The sequence below is a fragment of the Orycteropus afer genome, unplaced genomic scaffold, assembly GCF_000298275.1.
Source record: "Orycteropus afer afer isolate SDZICR_OR568_19922 unplaced genomic scaffold, OryAfe1.0 scaffold00463, whole genome shotgun sequence".
Classification (NCBI taxonomy): domain Eukaryota; kingdom Metazoa; phylum Chordata; class Mammalia; order Tubulidentata; family Orycteropodidae; genus Orycteropus; species Orycteropus afer.
The window spans coordinates 818,178-824,116 of record NW_006922050.1 but is presented as its reverse complement, the minus strand read 5'-3'; the positions used below and the strand labels follow the sequence as shown (position 1 = coordinate 824,116).

The 5,939-nt window shown below is 39.6% G+C and overlaps 1 protein-coding gene across 1 annotated transcript in view; it reads left to right on the top strand.

The window, feature by feature from the left end:
- The window catches only part of PLD5 (phospholipase D family member 5), an 864,342-nt gene that overhangs the window by 661,237 nt on the left and 197,166 nt on the right, over window positions 1-5,939 (top strand). The window lies entirely within an intron of this gene.

Sequence of the window (5,939 nt, the reverse complement as noted above, 5' to 3'; positions counted from 1 at the left end):
ATTATCTTCTGTGTCTGTGTTAATTGGTTTCCCTTTTCTTTGTTGAAGAGGGTCTGTGCAATCCTTCTGCCTAGTCCGCCATCTTGCCCCGCCTCCTATCTTTTTTTTTTTAATATTTCTTACGGTGCCTAGAGTAGTACCTAACATGTAGTATAATCTAAGCAATGCACTTAAATTAAATTTACATTTTATTAAAAACACTTGAATTAGCTAACCAACACAGGATAACGGGCAAGAAATAGATCCTATCGCTTTTTCCTCCACACTGTGGGCTATGAGGTGGATAATGAATTGGAGCTCTCGCCAACTACCTCGTTATGGGTAATCACTGTAAGACATACTGACAGATGCCAGCTCTGCAATAGTCATCAAGAAGCCACAGGGGTCTAGGGTCTTCTGGAATATTGTCAACAACCTAAGCTGTGAAGCTTTTCTATTTTTTTCCCCCAAAAAAGTAAAAGAATCTCAAGTTGAATTTAAAATGCCGACCTTAAAAAATAAATAAATAAATAAAACAGGGAGGCTTATTCTTTTAAATTCATTTCAGTGATATAGCTGGTGTAACTTTCTTGTGTTAAAAAATAAAGAGTGGCCCATGAAAGTTCTAATTAGGGGATTAAAGAGAGTCTCTTAAGGTGATGATGAGAATGATTCCCTAACAAATAAACATCTTCCCTTCTATAATATCTCTATACCCAAGACAAGCCCTGTAGAGCTATCTTATTGCTGCTCTTGTCTTATCTGAAAATAAAACAGAACTTTGTTTACAACCATCCAGAAAACAGCTACAGTTATTTTTTCCCTCCTACCTTCAAATCAAAATTGTGAAAAGAACCCACAATATTCACAAGCTTGTTTCATTAATACTCCTATGATAATTCTCCTAAACAATACATGCATCTAATTTTTCAGTTTTAGAAGTTTCCATTCTGATGTGTAAGCCTTGGTTTTACCCATCCTCCTTCTCCCTAACTCTCTTTAGTTCCTCATCTTCTGGCAGCTTTTCCACCTGTGGTAGGTTCTCATTGCATTTGGCCAATGACACTTTGGGCTGCTTTGATTACATGGGTGCGGTTAGGATATTGCCTCATTCATTTCAGGAACACACTGTGATGAATCTCCAGGTAGGATTCCAAATGAAATAAAACCTAGCCAGTCAGCTGTCTCATTAAGTCTCCATGCCAAGTCTTCAATCACTGTTGCATGATGCATAGTGGGATGCTGATGAAGCCAGTCAAGCTACCTTGCCTTCTACAAATTGGAGAAGAAAAAGTGGCAAATATGAGAGGACTCAGCTTTCAAGTTTGCAGAGCCATTGTGGAGGTTAACTCCAGTGTTCTGATCCTAGGCTCACATCTTCTGATTCCTTTTCATCTCAAGCTCCTATTTCTTCTATCCCATAAGAACAACAGCAAAGTGGTTGGATGCTTCCTGCCCTTCCATGAATATTCCCACTCTTCTCTCATATTCTTGATTTTCTCTTACAGTGCAGTGGGTTATGAGCACCAACACTGTAGAGTAAGGAGCTTCAAGTCATAAAATCCTTGGGATCATAACTCATCAGGGTCAGATGAAAACATAGAAACTGCAGTTCCCAAACTGTGCTCTGAGACACCCTGGGATGCTGCAACAAACACACAGAGGTGCTGCAGGATATTTTACATTTTTAAGCAAACACAACAACACTTAGAAGCTACCATCTCAAATTCATTACAGACTAGGTTTTTCAAAGGTTGCTGTCATAAAAACAATGGCTTTGCAAAAGTCTTTATGGAACAGGGAATTAGGCAGTGTCCAATTTGATTTCAAGGTTTGCGAAGTTGTGCAATGCCTAAAAGATGTATACATCCCATTAGTAACTAACTGTGGCTATTTAGGGATGAAAATGTATTTTTTTTCTTCCAATTTGTGTGTAATATCTTTTTCAAACAGCTACCAAGTTATTAGGATGTAAGCATATATGAAGATTTTTGGACTAACTACTTTCTCAATCAGTTAGGTGCTTAATTTGGTTAAAGGATGACATGAAACAATGGTTGAGACACTAAGCGTGCTACAATGTGAGAAAAATCTTGGACCCTCTACTTTAGAGTTAAACTAATCTAACTAGTCAAACCACCTATCTGATGACAGTAAAAATATTTTACCTTGAATGATGTTTTAATGAAATACTTACATTATAATAAATAAAACATGCTACAATTTAAAACCAACTGTCTTAATTTAAAGATTAAAAATTATGTTAAAAGATGAATCCTTGTATGGAAAGAGTCTGTGACCACCATGATAACATTGGGGTAAAGGAGGACACCAAATTGTGCACGTAAGATGTAGATCACAGAGGCTAATACCAGTATATCTATAATACTGCATTACCATTAACACCAAATACCAGACTATAGATAAACACATAAACATCTGAGAAGATCAGGTAGGGCTCAGTGAACTGGATTATACTCTAGACGAAGGATAGATTCAGCTGAAGTTAATCTTGCACAGATACCAGTGATACAAAATACCTGCAACCTTTACAGAAACAACAGAAAACAGACATAGAGCAATCCCTCACAGACAGACAGACACTGTGGAGGAGAGATCCAATGGATCTACCAACTCAGGACCATAGTATTGGGGTGCACCAGACTCAATTGGCACCATAATGTACATAAAAGTCTTGTCCAACAACCTACATCGGTTGAGTAGCGACTGGGTTCTTAACATCTTTCAAGTGGCCATCTAAGATGCAGCTAATGGCCTCCTATGGTCAGAAGCAAAGAAGAGTGCAAATAACCAAGGGCATTTGGAAGCAATCAGCCGTAGAACAGGATAGACATCAAGACCAGAAGAACTAGATGGTGTCTGGCTACCAATGCTAATCACTCAGCAAAGTATCAAAACTGGAGATCCTGGATAGAATGGGAGGAAAAGCATGGAACAAAATCCAAAAACACTATAATGACAAGAATTACTGGTTGGATGGAGTTCTGGTGGGACCCCCAATACTGTGGCCTTGGGATACACTTCAGGCCTGGAATAAAACTCACTTCTAGTGGTTGGCTCTCAGCCCAATAGTAAATAAGACATACACACAAACCACTCAACCCAGGGTGATGCACCCACATACACTATGGAGATGCATCCCATGGAGCAATTGACCACAGGGCACCAGAGGGGCAACATTCACATGGAGGAAATGCAGGACACACAGGAGTGCATAACTAAGAGGGGCAGGGGAGAAGGGGGTACTGGGAAGGGAAGGGAGGAAAGTGGGTTAGGGTTGGGAATGGTAATTGGGGAGTGAAACCAAATGTACACAAAATGTTGAATGTAAAACAAACTCTGCTCTATAAATTTGCACCTGAAGTACAATTGAAAAAAAAAAGAGAATACTTGAATTACAGATAGAGTCAATGGACAGTATATTAAAATTCAGTTTTCCTTTTTGTTTCTTATGCAAGCTAAACTAAAATAAAGTAAAATCTCTATCACACCTCCACTTATTTATTTATTGTTTGTGCTTTGGATGCAAATTTACACAGCGAATTTGTTTTACATTCAACAGTTCAGGTACATTTGATTTCACAGCCCTAATTACTGTTCCCAGCCATAAACAGCTCTCCTCCCCTTTCCTACCTGTGACTACCCTCTTCCTGTGCCCTTCTAATCTAGGCATATCTGTCCAGGTTTCCCCTTATGTAAATGCTACCCCCTCTGGTGTCTCAAGGATGATTGATCTAAGGGGTGCATCTCCCTGTAGTAGGTGGGTGCATCACCCTGGGGAGGTATTCTGAATGTAGGTCTTTCTATCATTGGGCTGAGAGCCAGTCCATGTAAGTGAGTCCGTTTCTAGGCCCAAAGCGGAACATGGGCCCATAGTCTCAGTGGTTCCACCAGTCTCTATCTAACCAGTAGTTCTGGTCATTTTTGTGTTTTTCAATTTTGTTCCACATTTTTCCTCCCACTCTATCCAGGATCTCTAGTTTTGATCCCTTTCTGAGCAAATGGCATTGGTAGCTGGGAAACATCTAGTTCTTCTGGTCTCAGGATCATTGAGGCTGAGGTCTTCATGATCCATCTTATTTTTGGAAAAAATATTTCCAGATGACATTGATTTTCTTCACTCTTCTTTGCTCCAGATTAGAGGAGACCAATAGTTGCATGGTAGATGGCCGCTTGAAAGCTTTTAAGAACCCCCAGTCTTTATTCACCAGAGTAAATTGTAGAACAAGATTTTTATGTACTATGTTGTGCCACCACTACTCATCTGTCAGTTTTTTGTACTGTGGTGGCCTGTGTGTTGCTGTATTTCAAATGCCAGCAGGGTCACTCATGGTGGAAAGGTTTCAGTGGAACTTCTAGACTAAGACAGACTCAAGAAGGAAGGGGCCATCCACTTCTCAAAGAATTGGCCAGGGAAAACCTTATGAATAGCAATGAGACACTGTCTGATATATTACTGGAAAACTTTATGAATTGCCTTGAAACATTGTCCAATATAGTGTCAGAAGATAAGCCCCTCGAGTCAGAAGGCACTCAAAATACATCTGGAGAAGAACTGCCTTCCTTAGTGATAGGGATCAAGTAAAGCTTTCTGTACCTCCATTTCCTGATGTAGCATAACTCAAAATGGGAAGAAGCAGCTGTAAACATCCATTAGTAATTGGAACATGGAATGTACAAAGTATGAATCTAGGAAAATTGGAAGTTTTTCAAAATGAAATGGAATGGGGCATAAAGATTTATATCCTAGGCATTAGTGAGCTGAAAGGGACTGGTTTGGGCCATTTTGAATCAGACAACCATATTATCTGCTATAATGGGAATGACAAATAGAAGAGGAATGGTGTGGCATTCATCATCACAAAGAATGTCTCAAGATCTATCCTGAAGTTCAATGCTGTCAGGGATAGTATAATATCCAGATGCCTACAAGGAAGACCAGTTAAGACTACTGTTATTAAAATTTATGCACCAACCACCAAAGCTAAAAATGAGGAAATTAGAAATTTTTACTAACTTCTGCAATCTGAAATTGATCAAACATGCACTCAAGATGTGTTGATTATCACTGATGATTGGAATGCAAAAGTTGGAAACTAAGAAGAATCACCAGTAGTTGGAAAATATACCCTTGGTGATAGAAATAATGCTGGAGGTCACATGACAGAATTTTGTAAGACCAACAATTTATTCATTGCAAATACTTTTTTTCAACAACACAAACAGCGACTATACACATAGACTTCACCATATGGAGTACACAGGGATCAGATCAACTACATCTGTGTAAAGAGGCAGTGGAGAATCTCAATATCTTCAACCAAAACAGGGCCAAGAACTGACTGTGGAATAGACCATCAACTGTTCATATGCAAGTTCAAGTTGAAGCTCAAGACAAATAAAACAAGTCCACAACAGATAGATAGGTGGACAGGCTAAACAATTAGGTATGTCTAAATGGGGAGTATAACCAAGATCATGTATAGGGTTGGAAGACAATGGTCCTATAAGTTTATGTGAATGATCAGAATTCCCAGGTGTATAGTAGAGCTAACAAGGGGCAAGGTCGTGGTCACTGCTTGGTCACAGCCAGCTACCCAGAGTAACTGAGTAGTTGAACCTGCGGGCTTGGGACCACAGTGGCAGGGGACATCAAGCTCAATTGGCATGACATACTATACAAAACATTGTTCCACCTCCTACTTTGGCGAGTAGCGACTGAGATCTTAAAAGCTAGCAAGCTGCCATCTAGATGCAATGATAGGTCTCTCCTCATCAAGAAGAAAGAAGAAAACCAAAATTAATGGAAACAATCAGTCCTAGAGACTGGTACACCATTCGATCTGCAACCTATACAACTATGAGACCAGAAGAACTAGATGGTGCCCGGCTACCACTGTCATCCACTTGGAAGGGATATAGGAGATCCTGCATAGAGA